At 39.2% G+C, this 14,311-nt stretch overlaps 1 protein-coding gene across 2 annotated transcripts in view; it reads left to right on the top strand.

Annotated features, from left to right (window-relative positions):
* RASGRF2 (Ras protein specific guanine nucleotide releasing factor 2) overlaps positions 1-14,311 on the top strand; it is a 250,309-nt gene that overhangs the window by 51,308 nt on the left and 184,690 nt on the right. The gene's annotated exons all lie outside the window — the stretch shown is intronic.

Below are 14,311 nucleotides of genomic sequence, written 5' to 3'. Positions count from 1 at the left end.
GCCCATCTGTTTTTTCTTCCCATGTGGTCCATCCTTGGGCAGCTCTGCTCAGCAGAGTAGACCTCTGAGAGCAGGCAGAGTCCTGAGTTTTGGACTCATGCAGCCTGGTTAACTTTACTGCATATAAAGCTTTCATGACAGAGAATGGGAAACAAAGTATGGTTGGATGAGTGTGAATCCATTACTACGCCTGGGCCTAGACCTCAGGGCACATGTGCAAATGGATTGGAGGTGACCCTTATGCCTCTATGAGCCTGTTTTCTTATCTGTAAAATGGGACTAAATCATGGGGCATTGTGAGTATTCAAGGAGAGAATGCAGAAGGATTCTTAGCATGATGCCTGGCACTTGTTAAGCACTGAATAGATGTTAGTTATTATTACACCCAGCCGTGGTGGCATGAACATTCTTATATGCTGCCCAGGTTAAAGAAGCTTGCCTGTGCATGTGAACTCCTAGAGGGTTGTAACTACTCAGTTACATGTAATTTCTAGTAAGAGTCCCACATATGGACGCACCCTGTTGCTGAATTGGTGGTGTGAGTATCCTTCAATAGCTGATTGTCAGGTCTGTCAAACACAGCCTCCTGTCAACCATGGCAAACAGATGGAGCAAAGATCTCTAAAGAAATTTTTAAAAAAGATTTCAAGAAAAGAAGTTACTCATATCTTTTGCTCATTCTTGAGAATCCCAACCAACTGATGAACTCAAAATTCAAATAAAAAATCTTATGTACCAAGATGTTATGAGGAATAGTTGAAAGCCTTCTAATGCTTCAAAAATAGGCAGTTTTACATTAAGATAAACTGTGGTATATCCTTCCTATTGACGTCACATGGGGTTTATGAAGGTTTCCCACATTTTAAGAAACATGGGAAAATATTTCGGTTTTTGTGTGACGTGGAAAACACTGGAATAACATTGTGCATGCAGCATGAGCTCAACTGTATTAAGATGGTTTTAGAAAATAGGCTGGATTGAAATACCTCAAAATTTAACAGTGGTTCTATTTGAATGATGTTGGAATTATGGATAAAATTTTCCCTCCTTCTTACTTCTCTACGCTTTCAGTATATACATGATATATGTGTGTTATTTTCATGGGTAAGAAAAAAATAAACATTTTAATAAGGGGTAAGTAAATATATGTAGGTGGTAGACAAAAGCCATGGTATTTGGCTTGCCTTTTCATGATGAAAACTGGATGTTTGTTATATATTCCTCAAAGAGAAATAAAATTTAGCATAAGCTAAATTAAAGACATAGTACTTTGGAGAATTTGAGAGAGCTTTAGCTGTGTTTTGAGGATTTTAGAGAGGCCGCGGAAATATCAAGCTCTAGCTAGCATTCATGGACATGTGTCAGGTTTCTTTTCCAGCACTGAAGGTGGTATTCTCAGCCATGCTGATTATTGGATGTTTGGGACTGTCATTTTCTTCCAGATGTCTGACAGCTATAAACTTTCAGCTCTCAGCAGATGAAGTGAAAATGTATTTTTGATATTAAACATCTTTCTAGGGAAAGAGGCCCAGCAAAACTATCATTTGTAGCTCACATTCAGGCAACAATTTAAGCTCCCTTTCTAACCCTACTCCTATGGTATGTAACAGCCAGGCATGCTCACCAGATGTTCCTCAGCAACTTCTATTTACCTAAATGTTTCCAGCAATTTGCTGTATGTTTTTCTTCTTATAAATAAATACATACCAAATAGCTGCCTTTTTTATGGCTACACTTCAGTGTATTTGTTTGTTTTAAGGCAGGAAAATGTCTAATAGGCCCTGAGTACTTTTATGTCTTTCCCACACATAGAACTGTATTTATGTCTTCAAAGTGCATATTCTCATTATGGCTAATTTGGAAAACGCATAAGATGTATGAATAAGGGGCACCTGGGTGGCTCAGTTGGTTAAGCGACTGCCTTCGGCTCAGGTCATGATCCTGGAGTCCTGGGATCAAGTCCCATATCAGGCTCCCAGCTCCATGGGTAGTCTGCTTCTCCCTCTGACCTCCCTTCTCATGCTCTCTCACTCTGTCTCTCAAATTAAAAAAAAAAAAAGGATGTATGAATGAGAAGATCAAGGTGCCTGGCTGGCTTGGTCTGTGGAGCATGCACCTCTTGGTCTCAGGGTTGTGAGTTTGATCCCCATATTGGGTGTAGAGCTTATTTTAAAAAGAAGATAACTTACTCAGGGGTAACTGCTGTTAATATTTGCTATGTTTCATTCTCTTAATTTTAATAATGCTTTTTCGTTAGTGTTACTAATTCTATATTTATTGTCTAGCTTGCTTTTATTGCCTGTCTTATTCATGTTGGTACATATAGAACTCATTCTTTTAAACTACTTATGCACAAGTAGTCTATCCTTCTATTGATAGACATATAGAATGTTGTATTTTTTGCCACTAAACAATATTGTAATGAACATAGTTTTGTGTGCTCTTTGGGCACATTAGTGTTTTTCAAGGAAGTAGAGTTACTCGATGATAGGGTGTGTTTTTATGTTTTCTAATTATTATGCATTTTCAGTATATTGCTTTATCCATTTACAGACATACACATACCTAAATAGATGTTACATATATTTACTTTTCTTTTGAAGTAAAGGACTAGTTGCATTACTCTTATTGCTCTTAATATAACTTTTTTTGACTTATTAACATAATACTGATCTCTTTCCATGTCATATGTTCAAAAGTAGTCTGCTGTTATAGGTGGTCTAAACTTTTGTAGGAGATCCACAGAAACCTGGAGATATGCCTATAAATAGTCATATCCCTGGAGATGTTGACTTTTTATAGTCATATCTCCTAACTTTATTTTTTTTAGACAGAGAGGGAGAGAGACTGGGGAGGGGCAGAGAGAAACGGAGAGAGAGAATCCCACGCCGGTGCCATGCTCAAGTGCAGAGCCTAACATGGGGCTTGATCTCATGACCCAGAGATCATAACCCAAGCCAAAACCAAAAGTCGGATGTTTAACCAGCTGAGCCACCCTGGTGCCCCTAGCAGCTTAACCTTCAAAAACTTGAAATTTTGTTATTATTTTAAGTTCTAGTAAAATTGCAAGACTAGTACAAAGAACCCCTTATATGCCCTTTACCCAGATTCACTAATTATGAATATTTTGCTCCATTTACTTTCTCTCGCTCTCTCTCATTCTGTATGTATGAACTGATGATTGTTCTCTGCTGGAGGCTTGGTTTGATAAAAGCTACCCTGCCAATACTGAAATGAGAAAATCATTAAAAATTCTAATAGATATTGCCAAACAACTCTTCTAAGTCTGTTTTTATCAATGTCTCTCACCGGTGTTGTATTGATGTTTCAGTATCTTCCTCTGTTCAATAGTACTTATCCTGTAAAGCTGTTTTCATAGTACCCTACTTGATGGATGCAAATGTTATTTTAGTACTTTAATTGGCATTTCCCTAAGGTTTAGTGAGGTTGAGGATGTTTTCATTCCATTGGAAGTTTTAAAAGTCTTTTTTAAAAAAGATTATTTATTTATTTGAGAGAGAGAGCAGAGTGGGAGAGAACATGAGTTGGGGGGGGGCAGAGGGAGAGAGAGAAGCAGATTCCCTGCTGAGCAGGGAGCCCGATGCGGACCTCTGCGGGCCTCTGCGGGCCTCGATCCCAGGATCCTGGGATTATGACCTGGGCTGAAGGCAGATGGTTAGTCTACTGAGCCACCCAAGCACTCCCAGAAAGTATTATTTTCTGTTTTGTAATTTGCCTATTTATAGTTTTACCTATTTTTCTTATTGATTGTGCATATGAATTATACTTAATTGTCAGCTATTTGCATCACAAATAACTTCTCAATGTCCATTTTCACTTTTGCTCATGTATCTTTTATCAGACAAAAGTGTTAAATTTTTAGTAAACGTTATCCTTTATGCCTCCTGCTTTTTTATGCCATGCTTGCTTTTTCTAGGTGTAGATATTAATTTTTTTTTTAATGAAATTTGTTTCATACTCAGTCTCTGAACTCTGTCTTCCCTGTTGTTGGGCAGCAACTGAAATGTGCTAGTGTGTTATTTCATTGCCTGCTTGAACACTTAGTATGTAAATTACGAAATATTCCTAGGAATATTTGAATATTGAATATATTCTTAGTGAGCATGGTTATTAATTATTAATCATTTAATTGACCAATTAGAGTTTGAAAAATTTTTTTAAAGATTTCATTTATTTATTTGACAGAGAGAGAGATCACAAGCAGGCAGAGAGGCAGGCAGAAAGAAAGGGGGAAGCAGGCTCCTTGCTGAGCAGAGAGCCCAATGTGGGGCTCAATCCCAGGACCCTGAGATCATGACCTGAGCTAAAGACAGAGGCTTAACCACTGAGCCACCCAGGCAATTTCACCCAGCGAAATTTTTAAAATTTTATTTCATTTCAGTTCCAGTTAGTTAACATACAGTGTTATATTCGTTTCAAGTATACAGTGTAATGATTAAGCACTTCCATACATCACCCTGTGCTCATCATGACAAGTGCCCTCCTTAATCCCCATCACCTTTTGCAACCATCCCCCACTCTTCTTCCCTCTGGTAGCCATCAGTTTGTTCTCTGTAGTTAAGGGTCTGTTTTTTGGTTGTTTCTCCTTTTTTTCCCTTTGCTCATTTGCTTTTTTAAATTACGCAAATAAAATCATATGGTATTTGTCTTTCTCTGACTGACTTACTTCCCTTAGCATTATGATCTCTAACTCCATCCATGTTGTTGCAAATGACAAGATTTCATTCTTTTTTATGGCTGAATAATCATTGTATATAATATTTTTATATATATTATACATGTATATATATACAATGAATGTTAGATATATGTATATATGTATGTGTGTGTGTATATACACACACACCACATCTTCTTTATCATTCATCAATTGATGGACACTTGGACTGCTTCCATATCTTGGCTATTGTAAATAATGCTGCTATAAACACAAGGGTGTGTGTATCTCATTGAATACATTTTTCATGAATACCCAGTAGTGGAACTACTGGATCATAAGATAGTTCTGTTTTTAATTTTTTGAAGAATCTCCATACTGTCTTCTACAGTGGCTGCATCAGTTTGCATTCCCACTGACAGTGCACGAGGGTTCGTTCTTTTTTCTCCACATCCTCATCAACTCTTGTTCCTTTGTTTTTGATTTTAGCTATTCTCATGGGTGTGAGGTGATCTCATTGTAGTTTTGATTTGCATTTTCTTGATGATGAGTGACGTTGAGCATCTTTTCATATGTCTGTTGGCCATCTGGATGTCTTCTTTGGAAAAATGTCTGTTCATGTCTTCTGCCCATTTTTTAATTGGAGTATTTATTTTTTGGGGGTTGAGTTTTATAAGTCCTCTTGCTCTTTGTGCATAAAAAGAAACTGAAAAACACAAGAAGCAAAGAACAAAGTCATCCATAATCAGAAACAGTTTATAGTTTGACTTCTAGGTCCCATGTGTGTATCTTTGCAACTAAGCATTTTAATGTCGTTAAGAGCCTACAGTTATGTATCATGCTTTTTTTTTTTTTACACACCATGAATATTTACCATTTCAAAGTCACAAAACTATGAGTATTTTGATAACCAACAGTACACTACACCAACTCAATCTGAAAGGAAAAAAAATATAATCCTGCCTTCCTTGGCAACAAAAATTTCAAGACAAAGACAAAAATGGCAACAGGCCTCTAGATAAAGATTTCGGCAGGGGTATAATTAACTGCATTCCCTTAATGTTCAATTAAACATGAGCCATGAAGTAAAAGAGTACACAACACATAATGCTTCTGAAAGAATTCATTATCCAATATATAGTATGCAAATATTAGCAAGGAGGTATGTTTCCACTGAATCACTTAATGTATTCCTTAGTACATCCAAAGGAGATGCACACATATTGAGAATTATCATTAAAATGTAAATATGAGTACATCTGCGTACATCTTTCCCTTTATATTTCCTTCTGCCCCTCTGCAGCCCACCTAAGGAATAAGTCCAGATGTACATTTCTCTGAGACAGCTTAACAGCTTGATATTCAAGACGCTTCTTTCCTATCAATTATAACAAAAGAAACTTACAAGTTGGTTAATTCACAAGCTTTACATTTTATCATATATTACCACTGCAGGACATCCACAAAGCTTAGGTGTTATGAAATAATGAATCTTGTCCACAGCAAACACAGGTACGTCACAAAAACGCACATATAGACCTATGGTTATAACTTAAAACTGTCTTTTAGATATGGAGATACTAACAAAAAGCCCTTCCCTTCCCGAGTTTTATAAGTTCTTTATTTATTTTGGATACTAGCCCTTTATCTGATTTGTCGTTTGCAGATGTCATCTTCCATTCTGTAGGTAGTCTTTTGATTTTGTTGATTATTTCCTTTGCTGTGTGGAAGTATTTAATGTTGATGAAGTCCCTATAGTTTATTTTTGCTTTTGTTTCCTGTGCCTTTGGAGACATATCTAGAAAAAAACTGCTACGGCCAATGCCTGAAAAGTTACTGTGTGTGCTCTCTTCTAGAATTTTTATGATTTTAGGTCTCACATTCAGCTCTTTAATCCATTCTGAGTTTATTTCTGCCTACGGTGTAAGAAAGTGGTCCAGTTACATTCTTTTGCATATTGCTGTCCCGTTTTCCCAACATCATTTGTTGAAGAGACTTTTTCTCCATTGTATATTCTTTCCTGCTTTGTGGAAGGTTAATTGACCATGTAATTATGGGTTTATTTCTGGATTTTCTGTTCTGTTCCATGGATCTTTGTGTCTGTTTTTATGCCAGTACTGTACTGTTTTGTTTACTATAGCTTTGTAGTATAACTTGAAGTCCAGAATTATAATGCCTCCAAGGTTTGTTCTTCTTTTTCAAGATACTTCGGCAATTTGCGGTCTTTTGTGGTTCCATATAAATTTTAGGAGTGTTTGTTCTAGTGCTGTGAAAAATGCTGTTGGTATTTTGTTAGGGATTACATTAAATGTGTACATGGCTTTGGGTAGTATAGACATTTGGACAATATTTGTTCTTTCAATCCATAAGCTTGAAATGTCTTTCCACTTATTTGTGTCATCTTTAATTTCTTGCATCTGTATTTTATAGCTTTCAGAGTACAGATCTTTTACCTTTTTTGGTTAGGTTTATTCCTAGGTATCTTATTATTTGTGGTGTAATTGTCAATGGGATTGTTTTCTTAATTTCTCTTTCTGCTGCTTCAATATTGGTGTGTAAAATGCAACAGATTTCTGTACATTGGTTTTCTGTCCTCTGACTTTACTAAATTCATTCATCAATTCTAGCAGTTTTTTAGTGGTGTCTTTTGGGTCTTTTATATATAGTATCATGTCATCTGCAAATAATGAAAGTTTTACTTCTTTCTTATCCATTTTGATGCCTTTTATTTCTTTTCCTTGTTGGATTGCTGTGTCTAGGACATCCAGTATTATGTTGAATCAAAGTGTTGAGAGAGGACATCCCTGTCTTGTGTTCTATATATTCCTGACATTAGGGGAAAAGCTTTCAGTTCGTCCCCATTAAGGATGATGTTAGCTGTGACTGCTGATTATTAATTTCATTGTTGAGTGTTCCAGCTCAAATATTTCATAATTTGTTTAACTTGTCTTCTATTGGTGGACATTTTATTATTATTAATGATGCTATGAATATTCTTGACATAGGTCTTTGTATGTCTCAGTATTTCACTAGTATAGATTCCGATATAAAACTGAGAATACTTTAAAGTCTGTGATACAAATTGTCAATAATTTCCACCAAGATTATAACCATTTTTATTTCAATATTTCAATCAGCACAATATACTTATCAGTTCTGGGTTTCATTATTTTAAAAAATTGCAATTTAAAAAGATGGTCTTGAGCACCTGGGTGGCACAGTTAGTAGTGCATGTCTTCGGCTCAGGTCATGAACCCAGTGTCCTGGGGTCAAGTCCTGCATCAGGCTACCTGCTCAGTGGGGAGCCTGCTGCTTTCTCTCCTCCCCACTTGTGCACTCTCTTGCTATCTCTGTCACTATCCCTGTCTCTCTTAAATAAATAAATAAATAAAATCTTTTTAAAAATTAATAAAAATAAAAAGATGGTCTTAATGTACTAAAACATATTTCTTTTTCATATTTTCATGTGCTTGTGTTATTTTTTGGTTTATTTTGTAGGCATATGAATATTCTGTTCCTTTTCCAACATTTGTATGAGGGTATTTGTCTTTTCCTTATTGATTTAGAAAACTTCTTTATGTATTATATACATTAATTAATCCTTTTACATTATCCGAGGGGTGCCTGGGTGTCTCAGTCATTGGACATCTGCCTTTGGCTCGGGGTCATGATCCCAGCGTCCTGAGATCAAGCTGCACATCAGGCTCCCTGCTCGGAGGGAGCCTGCTTCTCCCTCTCCCACTCCCCCTGCTTGTATCCCCTTTCTCATTCCCTAGCCCTCTCTGTCAAATAAATAAATAAAATCTTAAAAATATATATATATATGTATACACGTGGTACAGTGCCATAAAAGACTTTCCTTCTTAAAAGGCACTAATTATTTCTTTACTTAGATACGTATTTTCTTTTATTCCAACTTTGGTAAACTCCATGTAATAAAAGTTGAGATATTGAATAGCAAAATCAAAACATTGTTCTAATCATTGTTTATATGCCTCTTGTATTGCATACCTTTTGCAATATCTTCTGTTTTCATCCCTTTTTAAACACCACTGAGAGATGGCCAACGAGTGACAGCATCTCATTCCAGTTTTAGAAAAGTCTTCTAAATCTGTAACTTTAACCCATTCTTCCTCTTTGTGTCTTCTGGAGCCACACAGGATAAATCTCAAGTCTGTCTCATCATCCACATGTCCTCTGCCCATGTTGTGTATAACCATGGCCCCTCTTTGACAGAGCACTTCAAGACTTGCAGCAAGCAGTCTGTAGGACTTACTTGTTTCCGTGTCAAAGTATTTTCCTCTCCACCATGTGGCACTAGCTACCGTGGGCATTGACAGCATACATTTTTATTGTATAGACGTTCTGCATAAACGAGAATATGGTTGGCAGATTGGAAGACAAATCAATGGTTGACGTGAGAAAGCGATGAGAATGGTATGAAGTAAAAGGCGCTTTGGAGGATTCATTATTTAGAACTTGTGAAGTTAGGGGTTGTGAGAAGCCAGGACGGAATAGATATTGGCATGGTGATAAAGTTTTGTCATCTCGCTGTGAGAACAGACTGTGACAATGGTGCCTGAATTCTCAAGTGTGCTCAGTCAGTGGCGCTAGGCTGACCAGAATTAGATGTCTCTCTCTCAGGACAGTAAGTAAATGTGAAGACTGGCGGTGGAGTGAAGTCAGTCACAGAGATCCGATGTTGTCTTCCACAACGTCCATCTCTGTCTGAAGTGGCAATGCAAAAGAAAGACAGGAACTTGTGTGAGACTTAAGGAAACATCGAGAGGAATCATTGTCTTTCCCTTGCCAATCAGGGATGATGACTTCAGCCACCATGCGTCTTGCTTCCCTTTTCATGAATTTCCGTATGCTTGGTGATTTATGGGAGCTCAGATCCCTTGGTCGATGAAAAGTTTCTCAGTTCCAATTTTTATATGACAGCCTCTGGAAGATTTGAAGAGCAACCAAATATATCAAGTTCTTTTAGCCATTCTTAAAATGACAGGTTTTTCTGGCATCTTGTCTTTGTCACTCTTAAATGGGTACAGTTTAATTTAACTCTGTTCTTTATGAAATTTGGAAGGCAGACACAATGTATTTTTGTTGTGGAAAACCACAGTAGGAGGCAGTTAAACTCTTACTCCTTGAGCTGGTTTCTAAGTTAAATTCTTATTCAATTAAAAACTAAAGTATGTGTAGGTTTATAGAAGAATATATTCAGAGTCAGTTCTTAAAAACTGATATTACAACGTAGTATGGATTTTACTTTGTCATACTCATAGTTCAATTTCACAGTCAATGCATTGGCTTCTTTTGGGACAGATCATTAAGCAAACTCTTGCAGGTCGTGGAATCTTCAAGCTCCTCTCTCAGTCTTTGGCAGAATTAAGGATCTTTTCATCATGAATATCAAACCATCACCAAAAAAATGTCCACAAGAACAAAACAACCAACAACCACCACAACAAAACAGTATGACCTCTTCTTAATTACCAGGTACCCAGTGTGCTGGCTAATAATTTTCATACATCCTTTTCTTCTTTCCCCCATGCACTTTTATCTGAGAAGAACAGTGGGAAGAAAGGAACACTTGAATTACCCAGATTTGTGGATCTGGACCAGGTCCAGCATCCTAGGCAGACTTGAGAAGACTGGTTCCCAAGTGTGATCTGGCAGTGCCACCCCCACAGCAATGACATGATGAGCTTCATGCCTATAAGGGCGCTTTGATATGTATGATTGCATTTGATCTTTACCTTGGGGGTTAGTAGGACAAGTGGCCTTGTCCTCACCTTGGCCCTAGAACAACCTGAGCACAGAAGCTTAACGCAGTTCGTACTTTGTCTCCAGAGGCAAGAGGAAAAACCTTGTAGCCTGGGGCTCTTTCTGCCGACTGGCACTGTGCCCTCAGATGCTGGGGTAATCTGTGAAGTTGGCTTGCACTGGAGGGAATATACCCATGGCAATGCCTCTGAATCTCAGAGTTAAAAAGGAAGTGAGCCAACAGGGAGGGGGAAAGCCTTCAGCATCTTAGATCTTTGTTTCTAAGAACACCTGGAGGAGGTAGCTGGATGATTTGACATATGTTTTAACAATGAAGAGCTTCACTATGAAAAGATAAGAGTCTGTAAAGTAGTTGGGAAATCAGCCTCCTTTAATACACACAGACTCTTCTTTGGAGCTGAAAGTGCCTGTGGGGTAGAGCTGTGGTAAAGAAATGATCCCTGGAGATAAAAACCATCACTAAGACAGGAGAGTGAAATGTTTTCTCTCCTAGTTACCACTGGAGCTGGGTCAAGGGCATAAAGCTTTACTCTGCTCTTCAGTTAGTGCCCCACCAGCTGGCACAATGGTGAGCAGATGCCATGGGCAGAGTGGTAACTTACAAGTGACATTTCAATGACAGGAGTACCAGGGAGTGACAATTTGAGGAGAATGGTATCTAGAATCTTGAAGTGTGTCCCCCTTTTTCTGTGTCCAGCTAACCGTTATCTTCCACGTGTCTTCTGCCTCGGTCACGCTAGGGCTGTGGCCATGCAGCGGATTTAGAGGGATCCGTCTGTGCCTCTAGGGCTCGGGGATGGGCTACTTTTCTTTTCAAAGGGCCAGTCGTATGTTGGGAGAACATCATTTGGAGTTACTGGCCATGCCAAAGATAGCTCAGTTGACCCATGAAGCTGAGCTCCTCAGAGCTCCTCAGAGTCAAAATGAGGAATATAGAGCACATAGGGCTCAACTGCATGGGTATAACAGATGTTTCAGATGTATTTCATCTCCACTCTACAAGCAGTTACAGAAAGAACGAGAAAGCAGGAGGTAATGCGTGACAGGAAGAACAATAGGACCGCATCCTTTATTTTCACTTTGGAGATGGACCTAAGATGCTCTCCACAGCTTTCTCTCTGTTTCCTGAAATACTTGAGTCTCCCCTTTGTCTGGGATGGATGGCCGTTGCAATCCAGGAGAGTGATGGGGAGAAACACACGCTGGGCTGCAAAGGGTCACTGAATAGTATTGTTCACATTCCCAGGAACTCAGAGGCCAGACCCCAAGTCGTGGTGAGGATGGAGAGCTCCATCCCACGATAGAGCCTTGCTGTGATTCCAGAAGCACTGCCCCAGTCTGCCATCAGGATCCCTAGATCCATGGGTGTAAGTCACCCAGCCAGGGACAATTTGGAAGGCACCCATTCCTTTATCCATCCTGTGTCCGACTTGCAGGGTCAGGCTACTGGGAGACCCAGAGGAGAAGACCACCATGGGTTCCTGTGGGGAATCTCCCATCCCTGCTCCTTGGCAGGGGCAGTGGGAAAAGGATACCAGGAGGATTTTCTGACTCCAGTGGCTGAAGACAGAAGGTCGGTGTTGGTTCTTTTGATCTAAAAGTGAAAGATTTCAAGAACACATGTGGTAATTTAAAATCCTGCAGTACCATCCAAATAATAATAGGCACAGAACAGCATTTTTAAAAAGAAGTTATTTTTCTGCTATATACTTTTAAAAAACCACAGGAGTTTTTAATCTGCCTGGAACATCACTGATTTGACCAATGTTATTTACTTTCTCTGGATATATAGGTTCTTTTATAAAGATGTGAACAGAATTTTTAAACTAGGTATCTTTATTGTTGATTATATAACTGAATATGTCCATTGTGACTCCAACAATTTAAAAAAGGAATGAACATATTTATTTATTTATTTATTTTTTTTGGCTATATAGCCGTATGTGTTTATTGTGTTTCAAACAATATAGAAATGTAGAAAGGGGAAGTGGTCCCGTAGTCCTGTTCCTCAGCAACAGTCACTGTTAGCTCTAAATTCGCTTCTAACTTGCAGGAGCTTAAAGATGATAGTTTTAAGTGAGCTTGTGTTCTCACATTGGGTTGCATTTGTTCTGTCTGCAAAAACGCATGGCATAAACAGCAGCAAACCCAGTATAATAACAACCAGAAAAATGAAAATTTGTACAAAGCTACAATAGATACCAAAAAGACCCTGAACATTTAAAAGTGTTAGGTCTGTTCATTATGTTCTTTGTGGCATTTTATGGTCATTGTTGGTAAGAGGTAAGAATCTTCCGTGCATCTGCCAACCCATGATATCTGTTCTTTCTGCTCTTCTGAGTATTTGTGAGATCATTATGGGGTTCTGACTTTCCATACTTAGGATAAAAAGATCTATTGGTCATTGAAGCAGTCTTTTTAAATCCCTTCTCTGGATGGCCAGTTGGATATAATTATAAGTCATGAAATTTATCATCACCTGTGGCTGTCAGAAGCAAATTTAGTTTAATTATACCTCATGTTTCTTTACTCATGATTATTTGTTTATCAGATGATACTGGGGGCTTCGTGTGTGCCTTGCACAGTGCTAGGATGAAGGGTACCAAAGGACCAGGCAGGCAGGAGAGAGACACACACACACAGACAACTCTGAGGTGATGTGAGAAGAGGGCACCCCAGTTGACTGAAACCCAGAGGACAGAGTGACTCCATTTTTCCAGAAAATACCAGGGAAGGATTCTTAGAGGGCTGACATTTCGGTGACATGAGTCATGAAAGTTTGGTAAGAACTTGTAGGTGGAGAAGAGGCTGGGGATGAAACAAGGTGTGTCAAGACAAAGCTATACCGGTAGAGAAGGGAATGAACACTTCTTTTTTTTTTTTTTTTTATTTGAGAGAGAGAGACAGTGAGAGAGAGAATGAGCGAGGAGAAGGTCAGAGAGCGAAGCAGACTCCCCATGGAGCTGGGAGCCTGATGTGGGACTCGATCCCGGGACTCCAGGATCACGCCCTGAGCCGGAGGCAGTCGTCCAACCAACTGCGCCACCCAGGCGTCCCGGGAATGAACACTTCTGAGGCACCTACTGTACAGACACTGCGTATCTGCTAATTTGATGCTGTCAGGTCTGCCTCACTGTCCTCGTTTTGCCCAGGAGGAAGCTCAGGAGAGTTATGTGTTTTGCCCAAGTTCTTGGGTTACCGCTTGGGGAGTCATGGTTCTGCCAGTAGCATGAGGCTGAGGAAAGAGCTTGTCTTCTGGCGGGAGTGATACCTTGGTGTGGCTGGAGTGTGGTCTGCCGTGATGGAAACAGATGGAAGCGAGGTTAAAGATGGAGAATGGAACCTATTAGTGAAGGGCATTTTCAGCCTGTGTAAGATTTGCTCTTAGTGTTTGAGAACACTAGTAAGGGTTTGTAAGCAGATATGGGAAGCTTGACTGATTTTTTTTTTTTTTAGGATTTTATTTATTTATTTGACATAGAAGAGAGATATCGAGAGAGGGAACACAAGCAGGGGGAGTGGGAGTGGGAGAGGGAGAAGCAGGCCTCCCGTGGAGCAGAGAGCCCGATGCGGGGCTTGATCACAGGACCCTGGGATTGTGACCTGAGTCGAAGGCAGACGCTTAACAACTGAGCCATTCAGGTGCCCAAGCTTGACTGATACTTTATTTTATTTATTTATTTTTAACTATTTTATTTATTTATTTGACAGAGATCGCAAGTAGGCAGAGAGGTAAGCAGAGAGAGAGAGAGAGAGAGAGAGAAGCAGGCTCCCCACTTAGCAAAGAGCCCGATGTGTGGCTCGATCCCAGGACTCTGGGATCATGACCTGACCCGAAGGCAGAGG

Source organism: Neovison vison, chromosome 1, assembly GCF_020171115.1.
Source record: "Neovison vison isolate M4711 chromosome 1, ASM_NN_V1, whole genome shotgun sequence".
Classification (NCBI taxonomy): domain Eukaryota; kingdom Metazoa; phylum Chordata; class Mammalia; order Carnivora; family Mustelidae; genus Neogale; species Neogale vison.
The sequence above is the reverse complement of the archived record's forward strand: the minus strand, read 5'-3'. Positions and strand labels throughout refer to the sequence as shown.